Here is a 19,306-nt window from a genome sequence, read left to right as displayed (position 1 = left end):
ATTTTTCTAACTGTTTGGAAATCTAATTTAATTGACTTTGAACAAGGCATACGAGGTAATGTAGGACTCGAATTTACATATATGACGAATTACTTATTGTGTGATTTGGTTTTTTTTTCTCTCTTTTATAAACTTTTTGGAATTTTTGGGGCCTCAATTTTCTTCAACTTTGTCCTTGTTTAGTTTTCTAATTATTTTGAGCGTCACTTATCAGTCTTATGTAAACGAAACGCGCGTCTGGCGTATTAAATTATAAGCCTGGTACCTTTGTTAACTAATTATATAGTGCAAGATTTAATTTTAAAATGAAGAATGGAAATGGGGAATGTGTCAAAGCGACAACAACCCGGCCATAGATGTCCTTTTCTGGAGAAGTATCGCTTCAATTGTACAATCTAAGTTGTTTTAAATATTAATCACAATATTTCTATCATATATCAATCATGAATTTTTTTTATCTTGGATTGTTTAGAATTGTTCAAAGATGATTCTAAAGAGCTTTTTGTTTCCATTTGTATAAGGTGCCTATAGAAGTTTTCTTAGAGTTTGGAGTAGGTTTTATTAAAAAAAAACTTACGACTAAGACTGGTCGTAAGTATACTGAATTGTTCATGACTTTTGATGAATCTTAGTCGTAATTTTTTTTGGGAAACCGACTCCTGGTCTTCAATATGCAAATATTTTTCCTGATTGCTGGCAGATTATTTCTATGACAAACATGTCATATTTGCAAAATATGTTTTAACCTTGTGTAATTTAAGTCCCTCGAGGGATTAATTTTTAAAATAATAATACTAATATCGAAAAGAGGAAGTTTAAATTTACCCCCTTAGTAATAACTGGTTATCTATTCATTTTTAAATGAAACTTTTACATCTTTTTCTATTATTTTTTTTATTTTAAAAATAGGTTTAAAATTAAAACAAAAAAGATAACAAAAAGAATGAAAAAAGCTTTTTTTATTTTGATATAAATAGATAATCAGCCATCTTAAAAAAAATTATATTCATCCCTTAGTTATATAAAACCATTCAACAATATTAATTTTAATTTTAAAGTTAAACACCGTTGACTATAATTTATTGAATTAGGTTGCTTCAAATATATCCGTCCCTATCCCTATCCCTTTGTTTACTTTTGCTTGTGTATTGAGTACTCTCATATTACACGCTGATCTTATCCGATTAAGACTCGTCCGTTATGGGGAAATATGGGTTATGCAAGCCGTTGTATTTTAATTTGCATTAGATAATAATTGACAACCTCTGAATTAAAAGCTCCGGCTGTTCCTCCACACATTTGGCACACATATTACTAAACGTGTTACTATTTATTTAACTTTTCTCCCTCTCCACAACCCCACTTACAGGTACAAAATCAAAAATATCAAAGTCGAAGCACATAAGTAGGCACTTCTTTTATTCAGATGATTACACCAATCATAACAATGTATTTTCCAATGATTCTGTACTGATTTTACTGCTCACAATTCTTTATGGACAAGGTGTCTGAAATATACAATATGATAATGTTTGTATTGAGAAGGTATCCGTGGATTTGGCCATGGTAAAAATGTTATATCAGGTTTCACTATAAATAAATTCATATACATATTTATTTCATCGTTTCATGTAGTAAACTCACTATACAAATAATCAGGATTTTTTTTCTCAATTATCAATTGTTATCCATACTACCTTTATATATATATATAAAATGTATAAATAAAGTTCAGTCCTTATATCACACGTTTGATAATCATTCACATATAAAGTTCAAATGGCATGGTAAATGTACATGTTAATTTCACTACTAGAACAAAAAAAAGAAGACGTAAAATAAAGTCAAGGTTATATTCCAATTGTTCAAACCTCGCATGTTTATAGCTTATCCCAAACTATTTACGAGGTATCTACATCAGCTGTTCGATCTGTCATACATACATTTGTACCCGTAGTCTGTTTTGTACGGATCTATACATAACAAAATAAAACAGCTTCAGACGATCCGTTGACATTTAATCAAACCAAAAAAGGTTAACAGCTGTATTGATTTTATCACCATAAGGTTGATTTCTATCCGTCACAGATAAGTTAAAGAAGGAAGTTGATATTTTGTGTGAACATACAATATAATGGTTTATCAATAATCTTACTCTTGGAAGTTCGCAAACGACGAGCTCATCAACATCTTCACAGTTTCTATCATTCCAACGCCAAACAAGTGGAGTGGTTAGGTATCTTATTATAACACAATTAGCTCCTTTTGGGCCGGATTCACCTGAAACAAAACAAAAAAAAAAATTGCTATGAGTATTTCATATCATACAAAAACATCAAAATGTACAATAAGAGAATACAATACATGAAAACCACACCCCTAACGCAAGTGTATCGGAAATTCGTTCGACAGCTTCATCAACCATATCTGTTGTTTTTAGTTATGCCATTTGATTTGTGACTTTCTGTTTTGAATTTTCCTCAGAGTTTTGTATTTCTGTTTTTTTAGTCATTTTGACAAGTTTTTAAAATCAGTGCTATACGTTTGGTGATATCGGTTGTCTGGCAGCTTTTACAAGAATAGCATGACTAATAAAAAAAAATATCAAAAGATGTAAAGAATTACAACGCGGCAACAGATTTTTTTATAGGCATACAACAGTCAAGCAAATATTAGAAAAGAAGGAAAATAGACAAACAACAAAAGTCCAGAAATAAAAAAAAGACTAAAGACTGATCAACTTAAAACCCTTTGAATATATAAACGTATGCTTCTTTCGCTTTTTGGATTTCGTTTCGTTTGTTAGCGGAGCGAAAGACACCAGAGGGAATTTCAAGCTCATAAACTAAAAACACCATGGCTACAAAAGAAAAAGACAGACAAATGTCAAATGTTGCCTAATGTTTCAAGCTATATTCCTTTTCATGTTTATTTATTTCAGTGCATTGGTCATTTAGAAAAATTTTAACTTCAAAATGCAACAAAACTGTTTACGTATTACCCTAATATTCTTTTGATTTGTCTTTAAGTGAAATACGTTGTTTGTCATTATATAAAAATAAACAATTTTTTCTTATGTTTTTTTTTTTAAGTTTTTAGATGAAAATGAGTCATGTATTATTGTCAATGTTAAAATGTATTGGGCATTACGAAGCATTTCTTAGTAAAAATAAGAAGATGTGGTATGAGCACCAATGAGACCCCTCTTCATCCAAGTAATAATTTGTGATATGTAAACAGTGATAAGTCAAAGTACAGCCTTCAAAGAGGAGTCTTAATTACCACCAAACAGCAAGCTATTAAGGGCCTCAAAATGACTAGTGTAAAATAATTCAAACAGGAAAACCACTTCCAACCTTCACACAAACCTGAAGGGGTGGTTGAACATCATACTATCTCATCAACAAACCATTATTGAACACAATATATTGACCTCTTGTTGTCTTTTGCATCCTTTTTTTTTATTTATTTTGTCTGATTTATGTTTATACTTTCCGAACTCATAGTCTACCAGAAAGACAATATCTACGGTTAATAAAATAATAATAATAATATTGTTACATTTGTCACTGAATTATATGATAAAATCGAAATTACCTGTTCAAAACTCAAGATTATCGAATGAAAATTCAGTATTGTCTATAGCAAATACAAAATTTCCATTATCATCTTTCAGATAATTTCCGCCTGTCCATATTTTGTCGACAAGCGCTACAAAAAAAGTAATAGTAATAATCAAGTATTTGATCCTAGAGACGTAGAGGTCGTCTGCTCCATTTAATTCACCGTTTAAGAACCTTATGCATCCTAGGTATTTTTTTATAAGTGTACACCAAAACATTGTGATTGGTTAAGAATATCATAAACAATAGAAATTCAAACAATGACCTGACGTTATTTTCATTTTAGGGTACGAATAAAGAAATTACCCATGGTTCGTTAGGTTCTAAAACGGCCAATTGTAAAACAAACATTATATTATATTGTCTTAGATTTATAGCAAGTTTTAGCATAAGATCGTCCAAAAAACGTTCATTTCACATATTTTTGTTGATTGTTTATGTTCAGTGGCAAGTTGTTCAAGCATGTTAAGGACGAAAGGATAAAAAAAAATGGCATGGTTTCAAAATTTTTTTACATCAACATAGACAAAGAATCTTTGTTTATGGTTCTCACCTTTCAACAGTTTTGATTTGAATGCTAGTGGTGAAATTGGTATAAAAGACAATCGTATTACATTTTTTTTTCATGAACATCTTAATTTATCTCAGTTCTAGATGCAGAGTTAGAAAAGGACTTACAGCTTTTACATTAATGCTAGCAAGACAAATCTTTGTTTGGCTTGCTTGCTTTGTTTGTATCAATGTTTGCTCAAGCATGGTAATTAAGATAGGCGGGGCTTCAGCTTGTATACATCATACTTAAATTTTATTGGACGTTATGTTGGAGGTTAAGGACACTAAATTTTAAAACATCACATGACACATATTCTCACATGTTTCCTTACCTGTAAATATACAATACAGACAGGATTCTACTTCGTCGAAATTATCTGTTCATTTTCACAATCGTAGAAACGGAAGACAATTTTTTTTCAGAGATCCAACTTAAAGACTGTCGTCAAGCACTTTTAGTAAAATAGCTATTCAAACACACCTACTCTGATTTTGTGATCCATTGGATAGGTATTTCACTTGACCCCTATATTTCATCTTTTAGTACAGTGATTTTTTTTTTATGTTATAAAGTCAACCTGTAGCTTTGCTATATAAAATGATAGAGTCTGAAGCGAGATGATGTATCAAATACTCTTGTTTTGTACATTTTCAAGACAAAATATTCATCTCAAACACACCCTGACATAAAAAAAAGGTGCACTCGATTTTCTCTTTTCAATACAATTGTTTCCCATTTTTTAGAATATTTTCTGGAGTTGCATAATCGAAGGACAGACATGGAAATAACTGACTGAACTAATAGATTGATATGTTATAAAAACAATAAGGCCAGTTTCTCAGCCTCATACAAGAAAAAAGTGTATTTGTCATGTGATGTTTTAAAATTAAGTGTCCTTAACCTCAGACATAACGTCCAATAAAATCTAAGTATGATGTATACAAGCTGAATCCCCGCCTATCTTAATTACCATGCTTGAGCAATCACTGATACAAACAAAGCAAGCCAAACAAACAAAGATTTGTCTTGCTAGCATTAATGTAAAAGCTGTAATACAAACTGCATTTATATAACTGTTAAGGATGATAGACAATATATTACTATTATTGAATTGCAGCTCTTGTGTTGTTGATCCACACAATGTTCTACGTACACATTTCTAAGTCAACGAGCTTTGTGAGAACCATATAGGAGCCAGGTTCAACCCTACATGTTGTCTTTAAATGTCCTGTACCAAGTCAGGAATATGGCAGTATTTATCTAAAAATTCGTTTATATGAATGTTGCATTGTTGTTTGTTTTTGTTCCACTTCTGTGTTCTTTTATTTCGTTGTTTTCACCTTATAGGTGTTGTGTTTCCGGCTTTCTTTCAATCGACTTATTACTTTTGAACAGCAGTATACCATTGTTGCCTTTATTGGGTGATAGCTATCACCACACTTTCAATGAAGCATAATATATAATGAAGCTAGCTCATTCATGCAGTAGGACAACGGAAACTCAGACAAAGATAATATTGTAGAGCAGTATTAGTAATATGGAATTATTTTGACCCAGCTAACACATAATTCTAAGCAAACCCAGCATTACAAATTTCATAAATCATTAAAGCATAATTAAATCCATGGTATATCCCCAATTGAAATATAAAATAATTTCTTTTAAACATAGTTTTTTTTTCAGATAAGAGAGAGCTCTATCTTTTTTTGTTAAAATATAGGTGAAAAAAAGGTTACTCTTCAACTCAATAAATTCAATTTCCATAATACTGATTTGATGTCACTAAGGATTTGATGATATTGAGCTTTTCAACATTAAATTGAATATTCGAAACATTTAGAAAAATTGAGTAGCATCATAATTCATTCTAGTTCTCACTTTAACATATTTGAGTGTGCATATGTCACAGAACGTTGATGTTCATCAAACATTCGACAACCTATGCAAATTCGGAAAACTAAGGATTATCTTATTCCAGGCATAAATTACCTTAGTCGTAATTGGCCTAACATCACTTAATTACTAGCCTGGTACCTTTGATAACTAATGACTTTAAATGCACGATTTTGTTCAGTATTCATGAACAACAGCAATCAAAAGCTGATCTTATGATTTATTCTAATCTTACGAAGAGAAAATGTTGTTCTAACAGCATTCGTCTCTGCCTCGCTGTTTGATATCCAAAGAGTCGCTCCTTTTGTCATGGTACATGTCATCTACAATATATAAAATTAGGAATGCGAATGGGGATTATGGCCAAGTGACAAAATCCCGACCAAAAAGCAGATAACAGCCGCAGTCCAACGATGGGTGTTAAACACAGTGACAACATCCAGCACTAGGGGCTGGGCCTCACTTGGCTCCTAAATAATGTTGTGTATTAGTTTACTGAAATGTGACGTCATTCTAAACCCCAAAACAGGTAAAATATTTAATATTAAAACATAAATACAGTATTAACATAGACCAGATGATCCTGACTTAGGAGAGGCGAACAAAGCGTGGTGTATTTATCATAAGACTTGAATAACTAGACAGTGTCAATTTAATGACAACCAACAGATCATCTAGAAGTTATACTTCTCTGGAATTCATAGTCAAATGGATTTGGTTCTGATCGTTTGTTCAAACCGTGCGTGCTGTTGTGCAAATGCATTCAGTTAAGTTATTAATATTTGGTGTTATATATGTGTAGTACCTGTCCTGTTCTTCGTTTGATACACACCGCTGATTGATTGATTGATTGTTGGTTGGCAAATATTACATGCATGTTCAGGACGAAAACAAGTTAACAATAAATACAATAGGTAGGTCTTGTAATAATAGAGGCCATCCGGGATGATGGTCCGGGAAATTTTGAATGACACTGGAAAAAAAAGGTATTTTGGATAGGGACATAAAATACAAACCTGTCCTGTTCTTCGTTTGATACAAACCGCTGATAAATATGTTCTATGACATACAATGTTTCTTTAGAGATGGTTCTTTGGGAATTTTTTTTATTCTTTTAAAATACATTATTTTTTTTAAAGGAAAGAGAGATGCAACTTAAAGATGTAGTTAGGTGAGGTTTTGGAAATTTTTGTCAGATGATCGGACTCCTTGTTCTTTTTCCCAACGAGTCAGGGTAAAATAGTTTGCCCCATAACATCTATTTCCTTTTTATAAAGACTTTAAAGGCTCATGAAAGGCCATTTTCCAAAATTAAAGGAGATTTTTTATTTCTATTCATTCGATTATGACTCATATAAAACCAATGCTAATGTAACATAAAAGTCCGAGTCAGCCTTTTTCCGCCATGATTAAAAAGTAAAATATTTCAAAAAAGAGCTCCATAACCTTATAGCTTATTTTGTTTCTTTATTGATGCTCTTTCAACTTGTAGTATCAATCTTAATTTCTTTATTTTTTAGATCAGTAATCTGGATATCTGGTAATAATAAGAACAAGACAAGGCTGTACACATAAAATATACTTACCAGAGCTTTACACCAATTCTTCCTGGTAGTGCCACTAAACATGTAACAATTAGGGCTGACAGTTTGATCATCTAAAAATCTATACCCCTGAGGGCAACTTGATGGAACACATGGGGCTGTAAAAATGACAAACGAGAGGTATTTATTACTTAATCAATTATCAACATTTAACGACAAATTGATAACGTACAACATGCAATATGGGCTTTGCTCATTGTTGAAGGTCGTACGGTGGCCTCTCGCTGTTAATTTCTGTGGCATTTGTTTTCTTGTAGAGAATTTTCTCATGTACAATTATACCAAATCAGTCTTGGAATTCGATAAATTGACAGTAATACAAGATGAATAAACTAAAGAAACTTGATTGTATCATATTTTATTTGCAGAAAATGTATACAAAGGTGCTTGAGAGTTATTTTCTTTATCATGATTTAAACGAAGTTTTGGGGGTACATTCATGCTAAAAGACCATTGTTAATTAGTTACATTTACATGGGTGGAATTGTCTGAACGTTATGTCATGTTCAATGTGGAATCATTGATTTTTATTTGATACAACCTTTATTTTCCTCTGTATACGATACCCATACCAATATAATATATCAAACAGCAGCCGCATACGTAATCAATATATCATGTTATTGTCATTTTAAAATCTAGTTCTCCTGATTTTCATGATATTGTTGACGTCGATTGACAGAATGAAGACCTTCGTAGTTATTGTTGCATTCTTACAACTTGCAATAGTTGCAAGTATAAGAAAACGCAAACCGGTCACTGTTACTTTGAATGCTGGAAAAGAAATACCAGTGAATGGCTTCTTAATAGTCAATTCGAAATCAGACTGGGTAAAAGGTTGGAATAAAAATCACTTGGACAAAATAAAGGCAACTTCGAAGCAAAATAGCGAAAGTATTTCTGCAATAAAATCTACACTAACAGACCTCAGTAAGGCAGTAAATGGCTTGCTTAAAACAATTGTCCAACAAGCTGATCCGGTAAGTGATGGTTTGTATACGTAAAATTAAACTTTTAATAAACATTTTAAAAATTGTGTGCACTGAAGTAATGTAGTTTTAGGTGCATATGGTGTATGTGGTTTGAGCGCAAAAAAAACGACGTACATAGTCTTTGAAATGTACTCCGTCTTTGCAATCACTGTGACAATACTTAAACTTACAAATGTACAGTTACTATACAACGTGTTACAGCAAAGTTCAAAATCTCATTATAAGTACGTTATGTTTTAACAAATAGGACCGTAATAGCACTGCTCGTACTATCTTCTCGTGATTATTGAACAAGTCTATAGTCTATAATTGTTCACCTCGGAGAAATAAAGATACAAAACGCGTGTTGAAATTTAAACAAAAAAGGATTACTATATTTTTTTATTTTATTTTTCTTATTTTATCACTTAAGAAACATTTTATTTATGTTTTAGGTTACATTGGATGTTACATGGACGACGGCAATCGACACCTCAAATATAAAATATCAGACCTGGGAAATTCTATTACGTTGTCTAAATGCCGTGAACATTGTAAAGGATATAAATACACAGGCTTGCAGGTAAGTCTGATTTCACAAACCAACATTTTAAAAATAAACCATACTATTACGTCAAGTAAAAGATACATTTGCCTTCAGCTTTAGAAAACAAAAAAAAGCAAAAAATCAGATTCGTAATTTGAAATAGACATTGTCATCAAATTTAAAATCGCAATAGCTTATTTAATTGTATATTTTCATTACTACACATGATCGAGGCAAAGCTGATACATACAAAAACACCAAATAATATATCTAATATAATATGTGAATTGATATTATCACTGTAACGTCACATTGTAAAATTATAATTATTTTTCTTCATATCCTTGAAATACGTCTTTTTATTCCTTTCATTTTGTACATTCATATACATGTATCAATTATTATTTCACCATTATGATTTGTTTGGCTATTAAGGCTCGGACATATTGTCTTTGTGGAAATAAACTAGCAAACAAACAGTATCCAAGGGTACCAGAATCCGATTGTAACATGGCTTGTGTTGGTGAAACAAATCGAATGTGTGGAGGTAGCCTTAGAAACTCGATATATTTAGGTAACTAGAGCAAAATGAATAGTTTGTCCATCAATAATGTATTGTTATAGAATTATATTATATAGATAAGAAATTAGAAATAACATTTTAAAAAAATCTTGCATCCAGATATTTTCAATGAGATAATTAACTATCCACCGGAGACCAAATCATCTTAGTGAAAGCGACTAAAGCTAACTTTGTTACCGGCTGGTAATTATAAACGAAACCAATATCGCATATAAAGCTGTTATGTTTATCTTTTAAACCTCATGTATATTATGTTAATTGTGCATGTATTTTTATTAATAAAAACATTTAGATAGGTCAATTCTAAACTTGTATTGCATTACAGGAACATTACTGTTTATCAGCGTTCTGATTGCTTCAAAATTCAGTACGATGACTCTTAAAGAACACGTCATTAATTTATTGAAACAAACATTGATTTTTTTCATTAATTATAAATTCTAAAAAATGTAAATTTTTGTTTTTCAGTAAAACCGTAAGCAAAAGGAGAAATGCAGAAAAGAAAGATCAATATCAAAATAAAATGATAATACTTTGATATTGTTGTATTTTGAAATTGTTGCATGTTGATGACATACAGTGCAACCTGCCTAATCCGACACATGAGTAATCCAGCATAATCCCAAAATATGCCTATCCTTGCAGACACCCTTCTTAATCCGACATCTTTTTCTGGTCCCTAAGTGTGTCGGATAACACAGGTTTCATTGTGCAAGAATTAAAGAAGATCAATGTATTAATCGGATTGCTTGTTCTTTTTGTCTTGAATGGCGTTTTTTGTTGTTTACTCCACAGCGCTTGTTATTCATATCATCTTCTGAATAAGGAGAAGTAGTTCTTTATTTGCACAATGCAGATGGTGTAAAAATACATGACTGAAACCAAGTTTTGTGTATCATAAACTGTCCGAGTATTTCATTCTATTGTGTGTGTGATACTCTATTGACTTCTAGATATAACATCTATGTTCTGTTTATAGGGTGACATAGAGATTACATCATGCTCAATCGACAGTTCAGTTTTCATCCATTTGATTTTTCCTTGTTCCGACAGTGTTATGTCTGTTTGTTTACTGTGATTGTGAGGCCTGAAGGGATAATTTCTATCTGAATAAGGTTGTTGGCTTATTCTTACCTTTAACAATTATATGATAACATTCATATTTTTCATTGGTCAGTCTCTGCACTATAGAAACGCATCAGAACCTTACTAATTCAAGTAAGCGTAGAAAACCAAATTAATGTGTCAAGAGGAGATTAAATCTAACAAAATTCTCTGATAGGTTTAGAATTTCTTGTAACGAATTCGTGTGACCAAAATGTATAAGGTATGTCTATTGACATATATGAATGTGATCATATAATTGTTATAGGCAACAACAAGTCTACAACTTTATGTAAATATAAATTATCCTTTCAGTCCTTATAATCACGGTATAGGCAAATGAGATTTATAAGCTATAAGCCTTTGGTAAGTTAGATATTGCATGTTTCTTAACAAAAAGACACAAGGAAAGCATGACTCACAAAACGATAAATATCAATCATGTTTTGATTAAAATAAATCACGAAAATGTATGCTCGGTCTTTAAAGTCCTTCAGTATATTTAATTGATGGTTGTCACTCTTACATCGAAATCGTCAAATCTGAAAAATAAGCTATATGTCATCGATCACAAAACGATAAATATCAATCATGTTTTGATTAAAATAAATCACGAAAATGTATGCTCGGTCTTTAAAGTCCTTCAGTATATTTAATTGATGGTTGTCACTCTTACATCGAAATCGTCAAATCTGAAAAATAAGCTATATGTCATCGATCACTGATCACTCAACAATTCGTCATCAATCACACCCTGCGAAATCAATGCCTCGCCAAACAATAACGTGTGATAATTTTTCTCCTTTATTATCAGAATGTTTTATGACGTTTCAAAATATTAAACAATTAAAAAGTGGACCAATAAAAAACATTGCGCTCGTTGTCAATGTTATAGTATTGGTAGGATAAGAATTGAAAAATGGAGCAATTGTATATCTTCTTCGATAGTTAAAAAATATCGATTGATTAAATTGTGCATTGCTTATTGAATACCGTTTTCTTCTGTTTTGAACATGTTAAATTTCCTACTTTCAAAGTTCAAAGTTGTAGAATTAGGCATCTTTTAAGTAGTGTAACATTGATTATTTTAAGAGACAAGTGGTTTCACAAATGTAATAACAATAGTAGTAAAGGTGCCTTGCTAGAAGGAGACAAAAATTTGTATGAGGGACATTACAAATTGAAAAAAGCGAAAATAAAATGACAACACCATGACAAAAATTGAAAGTGACAATCAAACGAACATTAGTACAGTAACACTACATTTAAAGGAATAAAAGGGCAACACGAGCTCCACCAAAAACTAGGGGTCATCTCAGGTAATCCGGAAGAGTAAGCAAAGCCTGCTCCACATGTGGGACCCGTCATGTTGCTTAATTTGGTAAACATCCAGTAATAAGTGTAATTCGGTAGGTCCCATAGTTTAACGAATAAAGAGAAATAATTTTGACAATTTTATTTAAATAGTTATATAAAAAAGAAGATGTGGAATGATTGCCAATGAGACAACTATCCACAAAAGACCAAAATGACACAGACATTAACAAACTATAGGTCACCGTACGGCCGGTTGGTTATTACCTCTGTATTTTGCGTTCTTGCTTCTCTATTGTTGCACTAAAATATAGAAAATGTATTAAATTAAAGTAGCTGTAATAAATGTTAATCAATGTAAGCATGATAAATCAAAGAATTTTAACATACAAAATCGGGTTTAGTATCAAATATTAGGCACACAATGTAACATTATTTTTCAAATATTTGACCTCAAGGCATTACTTAGAATGCTCTTAAATACTGAAGTGATATTATCCCTTGTGATAATCAGATACCAATGATTAAAATACGCCGATGTATGATGCCGATCAGTAAAACAAAATATGTTAATCTTATAATTTCCAATGATGATGTTTGCATGTTACATGTACGTAAAATTGAGAATAGAACAAGGAATATGTCAAAAAGACTACAACCCGATCACAGAGCAGGAAACAGTCCAAAGCCACCAATAGGTCGGGGGGGGGGGGAATCTAACACCCAGAGGTGGGCTACAAGCTTGTTTGATCAAAATTATTGTCCTTTGTACTGTCTAACGTGTTCATCTATATTGACACTATGTTGTAAATAGTGTTTATCAGGTTTTTCGAAGGTTATCAGTTTTTTGCTATAAAGAGTTTTACAAGTGGCTTTTAAGACTGATTATTTGTGAGACCCTTTGCGCATCCCTATGCATAGGTATTTTTCACCTCATGTTTATATTTTATATCTTTACCACTCCACATTTTATCTTATTCAGAAAATGTCTAAATTTGGTTCATTCCTAAATACACAGAATTTCTATTAACATTTCCACATCTCCTACTCAGTTCTCCCGGACATCTCATGTTGCAATCAGATTCTGGTTTTTGTTTATAGCTTATCTTTTCATGCCGGTTTCCACAAAAACACTGTACTCTATACTGTTTAAAATATTTATATATTTAACAGTTTTGAAAATGATATATAAATTGAAGTATTAGTTGTCGAATCTATCTTACATTTCAAGGTTTTTTTTTTTTGCTTTTTGTTTTTATTTCCAACTTAAAAACATCGCCACCGGAAATTGGGTACTAACGAAGCGGAGAGAAATAGAAAAAGAAGTAAACAAGTTAAGAATTCATTCAATTTAATGCATTTCCACTAATTTGATGATGGTGCCGCTTAATAAATGATTTTGTGATATATAATTCTTTAAATTATTACGCCGAAGAGTGCAAAATTAAGACAAGATTTTGTGCTATACTCCAAAACTTGCCACTTAGTACCGGAAAATTTCGAGGTCGATCGTCCTCTGTCACCCCATTATAAAGATATGGAACTGTTTTTCATTATTTTTCCAGACACATTTTTAGATTATTATAGTGTGGCATCATATTTACTGATTTTTTTTGTCAAAAAGATGTTTTTACAGAATATAGACCATATAAAATAAAGTCTAGGGTACGGCAACTTGCTCGTGTTGACAAATCTACTTTATGGCAACTTGTTTTCAACTGTATGGCAACTTGCTAATTTTAGAATATTTATTTGCCGTCCTTTCAAAGAAAATAAAGTTTCAAAGAAAATAAAGTATTAAGTTCAAATATCAAATTATGCATTAGATAAAAATACCATCCGCTTGACAGAATTTAACATGTGTACACAATCTAAGGTCAGGAGCGGACTTAGGTGGGGGAGTGGCGGGCGTAAGCCCCCCTCTAAAATTTGCAAGGCATGGGTTGTCATCAACTTATTTGAGTATCAGAAGAGACCATTCCATCTTTTTTCACATTCAAAGTATAAAAAACAGTCAGTTAAACAGAATCAACGTGATTACTTATCAACTGACCTACGATTTATTCAAGTTCTAAAAATGTTTTAGACTTCAAAGAAAGGTGTCACACTCAGCGTTTGAATTTTAGCAGTTAAAGTACAAACAATTGTTTTTATAATCAATTTCTTTGATAATCTTAGTTCCAAAACATCCCTAGAAAATAGATATAACTTCGTAAATGCATCTCATTCTGATTTTAGTGGTTTGTGCAACACCACAGACTCGGGAATGTACAGTCTGTTACGACCTCCGAAAATCAAAAAAGTAAAAACAGATATTATGAAAGGACAATAAAAAATCACGGCAAAAAGTAGAGATTTTCGTTTGAAAATTCTAATACTAGTATTGGTCAGGTGAGCTGTTGTGATCTGTCTCTTCTCACTTTGCTTCCGTCGGTCCGCTCGTCTATCCGTCAACTCTTCACATTTCTCAAATTAATGTCAAATTATTGAAACCATATACAATTGGGTTAGACACATTGAGGATCTGCAAACAAGGGATCTTTTTTTCGGTGACGTTTCTGTATTTCTTTATGCATGTCACAACTGCCAGCACCATTGGTTCTGTTCTGTTCTGTTCTATTACCTGATATTGCTATATAGATCATTTTTCAAAAAGTGATGGTGTCATGATTGTAGATTTGTTTGCTTAGGAACACAGAATCAAAATAATTTTTTCGCATGATCTTCATCTTCTGCTTTTTGGGCTGCAGCTTTATAACTGTAGCTTTATAAACTCATATGTATGCATTATAAATCTCTAAGTGCGTAAGTTATGGGTGTTAGGAGATTGTTGTAGATTTTTCTAATTTGTAGGAGAACTTACCATCATAACTCGCAGGGTTTTTCGCGGAACAGGAATATATTGTTACACCTGTGTCCGTCCATCCGTCAGTAAGTCACTTGTGGTTGTAGATTGTTGTCAGGGTAGATTTAAGCGGTTCCTGCTTGAAACTTTAATTTTTCGCTAATTTAATCCCACAATAGTTTGAAATACCTACATTGCACCCCTTTAGAAGAATATTTCAATGATTTTACCTTAAAAAATGTCATATCAGATAGCTAGGCGAATAACTACTTTGCGCCCCCCCCCCCCCACCCACCCACCCCCTCCTAATCTGAAATCCTGGGTCCGCCCCTGAAGGCTTGAACACAGTCCTATTACATCTTTAAAACCAGATGTATACAATTTGAATACGACATATACAAACGCAGGTAAATGTTGTAACTTTCGGAAAGGCATGTCACTGTTTCACTGACCTGTTTTTATGCCCTGGCGTAGCGTTAAGTGTAACCCATGTCCGTGCGCCCCGTTAAATCAAATAACATGAAATAAGAACTGTACTGGTTGAAATATTTTTCAATCCTGACGATGCATACTCATAAATTCTTTTGGAAAAATCCACGAAAATACAACTGCTGATTTGATAGCATTCATTTATTTATTTGCCCTCGAAAACAGTCTTGTTTAAAAGAAAAAGGTAATCGGTAAAATCTTAGTCGGGTACACCTTTTTACATCAAGGCGTGCTTAAGTTGCACGTTTTTCTTCTTATTAAGAAAAATGATTTTAGCATCTATCTAAAGATTAAATAATTTACACACACACACACAAAATTGGGGATAACTATTTATTTTGAAACATAATTAATTCACATTTGTATTCAACCAAACAGATCAGAACGAGATCCATACTTCATAAGTTTCAAAATAGAGAATTAAGGTGACTTTGTTTGAAAACAAATAATCACGTACTACTTTATCTTTTAACGCAAATGCAAGTCTGAAATTAATTCGAAACACACTTCACGATTTATTTCTCCTAACTTTCGATGACTGAAACAAAGTATTTTCTTAAATTTTTACAAATGAATTATTTCAGAAATTAAAAAAATAAACACAATAGCATAATACAAAGATTTTTCATCCCTAATCAGACATCTTTAAACTGATGTAATTCCACTCATCTTTCTTTAAATTTTATAAATGAGGTACCAAAAGAAAGAAGAAGGATTAATCTTTCAAATTGTGATAATTTAATTATGACATAACTATTACATAATTAATTGTTATGTAATTAGTTGCCATATTGTGATGTTCATACTTGAATGAATTTAGCTTCTTTGTTATTCATAGCATCCCAAAATATTTTATAGATTCTTGCACAACACAGTTTGACCTCCAAAACTATGTCTCAGATTTTCCTATTGTATTTCATTCTCTCATAAATCTTCAACGAAGTTTGCAACATCAATTCATAAGAGACAATCCTTTTATCAGCAAAGAGTTCAGGTTTTGGCAATCAGTAAACCAAAAAAATACTAGATAGTACAGCGGTTTATATTGCCATACAAGCTAGTAGAGCAATGATAAGGTATTATAAATAGACGCAATATAAGTTAAGATTTCATTCCAAATCATTAACTCTGAAACCGTTCTGAAAGTGATTTTGTATCTTGACTGAAATTTGAGATAATGACACTATTCCTATTTTATCAAAACGAATTGCTCGTTTTAGAAAACAAAACAAAAGAAAAGATAAAAAAATATTGATACTTCTATGTTATTCTATCCGAAGTAGTCGTTTCATATCTTCGGGGCGAAACCCCTCATATATAAAAGCATACATCTAATACTTGTGACATATCATATTCAACCAGATTATACATTACATCTTGGAACAGTATAGTTAACAATATATGTGTTCCTGGTTACATGCATGCGCTTGCGCATGTACAAAATGTATGTAAACAGACATTCTCGTTATCAACATCGACATGATGATATAAGGAATCTTATATTAATTGTTCAAACAAGAAGGGGGCCAATATCTTTTTGTGTTAACCTGTTATGGCCCTTTTCAAGGTGTTGTTAACTGTTATCTGAGATCAATTTAAGCTGTTAACTGTTTTCATCCCACTTTGTTAACTGTTATCAGCATTTCTGCATTTTTTGTTAACTGTTTTTGCCAAAATCGAGGTGTTGTTAACATGTTAACGGACCCCCTATTGTCCTCCCTCAAGAAGGGATTTAATTTATATCCCATTTCGATGCATTCCACTTTTTAAATTTTAAACACTGATCGCGTTTCAGCAGTACGCTTTTAAGAAGACAATCATCCTTTGCAGCAGCACGGCTTCGTGTTGGACCATTGGACTGTCGGACTATCGGACTGTCGGACTACTGGATTGTCGGAATTTCGGGGTGTCGGATACACAATATCACACACCTATACCCCCCTCCAAAAAAAAAAAAATTTGACCCCCAAAAAATTACCCTCATTTCAAGTAAAAGAGCCCTAAATTTTCATAAAAAAGCAAAAAACACCCAAAAAACACCAAATTTTCTTACTCCCAAAAAAAATTTTTTTTTACTTTTTTATAAAAAAAAACGTTATTAAAAACACCCAAAAAACAACAAAAAAAATTCCAAAAAAAAAAAATAAAAAAACCGGGAGAACAGGCAGAGAAAGAATTCTGTGGGATTTAAGAGGGAAAAAAAATCAATTTTTACTTAAAAAAATGAAACAACCTACAGCTCCTGATTTATATCCAGAATTACCTATAGAAGATGGACAAAATTATAGACTACAAAAAATAACAGAAATAGAAAAAACATTAATAAATGAGAGAGATAAACGTAAATCACTATACAAAAAATATAAACGCGGAGTTAATGTTACTGATGGTGTTGATACAAGTTTAATTTCGACATCTGTTGTTTTAGCTGGTATAGGAATAGCTTTTCCTATCTTACTTCCCATACAAATTGCAGCTGTTGTATGTGGAAGTTTAGGAGGTCTAGTTAAATTAATTAGAAGAAAGTTGACAACAAAATCAAAAAAAACATTATGAAATTAAAACAATGGCAGAATGCAAGTTAAACAGCATAAAAGATTTAATATCAAAATCTTTAACTGACGGACAGATAAGTGCAGATGAATTTAAACTTATTTTAGATGAATTAGAAAAATACAACAAAATGAAAGAAAATATACGAACGAAACAAACACAAACAGTAATGAATGATAATGAAAGAAAAAAACTAATTGAGGAAACAGAAAATAGAGTAAAAAACGAATTAAAAAAAAAAATGGAAAATCTTTGATTTTCTTTAATAAAATAATTTTAGTTGATAACGGAAATCCACCAAACTATGAATCAATTTTTAATTAAATAAATGGATGAAGAAACAAAAGAAAAATTAGTAAAAAATGTAAAAATAATGTTAAATAAAAAATTTAATTATTTTTATCTTAAGTTGTTTTTAACAGGTTCTTTTTATTGTTTATTATCTAATATTTTAGATGAATAAAATGGCTGAAGGAGGTTATGAGTTTGATAATCCTGAGTTTAAAAATAATGATTATGATGATGATTATGAAGAAGAAGAAACGTCTTTTCAAGATGATGAAGAGTTTCAAAATAATATAAATAAGGAATTTGAAAAATCAAGAGATTTATCAGAAAATGATGCTAAAATTCGTAAAAACGAAACTACAAAAAAAATGATTAAACAATTTTATAAAAAAAATGGTGAAACTATACGTAATGAAGAGGGTTTTTTTGTTGGGGAAGAAAATGATGGAAAAATAATGCTATATGTAAAAGATGAAAAAGGTAATGATATTGCATTAACGTATTACCAAAAAGAAAAAATAAAATTTTATAAATTTAGCACTCTTAAAAGTTATTACGGTGTTAATTTTGTCAGGGATGTTTTAGGTGTAGATGATTATAAAATATCTGATAATTTAAGAGAAGCTAAAGCAAGGTTTCAGAGAAAAATAAATAAAGCACCAATTCGTGAACTCGATAATATAGAAATTCCATTACAAGAAATATCTACACAAGAAGAAGGACAAGAATTATTAGAAACAGCAAGTAATGCAGAAACATATGTGAAAGAAATAGAAACTTCATTTATTGAACAAGGAACATCTTTAGTAGATAATGAAACACAAACAGAAATGACAAAAAGAGAGATGGATGGAATAATCAGTGCAATGACATCAGTAAAAGAAGAGATTGCAAATGAATTAGCAAAACTGAATGAAACAAATAAAGACTTAGCAAAAG

General features: G+C 31.4%; 2 long non-coding RNA genes across 2 annotated transcripts; one reads left to right on the top strand and one right to left on the bottom strand.

The window, feature by feature from the left end:
* Positions 1 to 1,386: 1,386 nt before the first annotated feature.
* On the bottom strand, positions 1,387 to 3,712 carry LOC143053621 (uncharacterized). Its single transcript, XR_012971438.1, has 3 exons — positions 3,598 to 3,712; positions 2,156 to 2,280; positions 1,387 to 1,508 (listed from the first exon to the last, which is right to left on the bottom strand). It is a non-coding gene; the product is annotated as an uncharacterized LOC143053621 (long non-coding RNA).
* A 4,606-nt stretch (positions 3,713 to 8,318) lies between these two features.
* LOC143053624 (uncharacterized) lies at positions 8,319 to 9,780 on the top strand. Its single transcript, XR_012971440.1, has 3 exons — positions 8,319 to 8,663; positions 9,100 to 9,227; positions 9,627 to 9,780. It is a non-coding gene; the product is annotated as an uncharacterized LOC143053624 (long non-coding RNA).
* The last annotated feature ends 9,526 nt before the right edge of the window (positions 9,781 to 19,306 follow it).

Source organism: Mytilus galloprovincialis, chromosome 12 (genome assembly GCF_965363235.1).
Source record: "Mytilus galloprovincialis chromosome 12, xbMytGall1.hap1.1, whole genome shotgun sequence".
Lineage (NCBI taxonomy): Eukaryota > Metazoa > Mollusca > Bivalvia > Mytilida > Mytilidae > Mytilus > Mytilus galloprovincialis.
The sequence above is the reverse complement of the archived record's forward strand: the minus strand, read 5'-3'. Positions and strand labels throughout refer to the sequence as shown.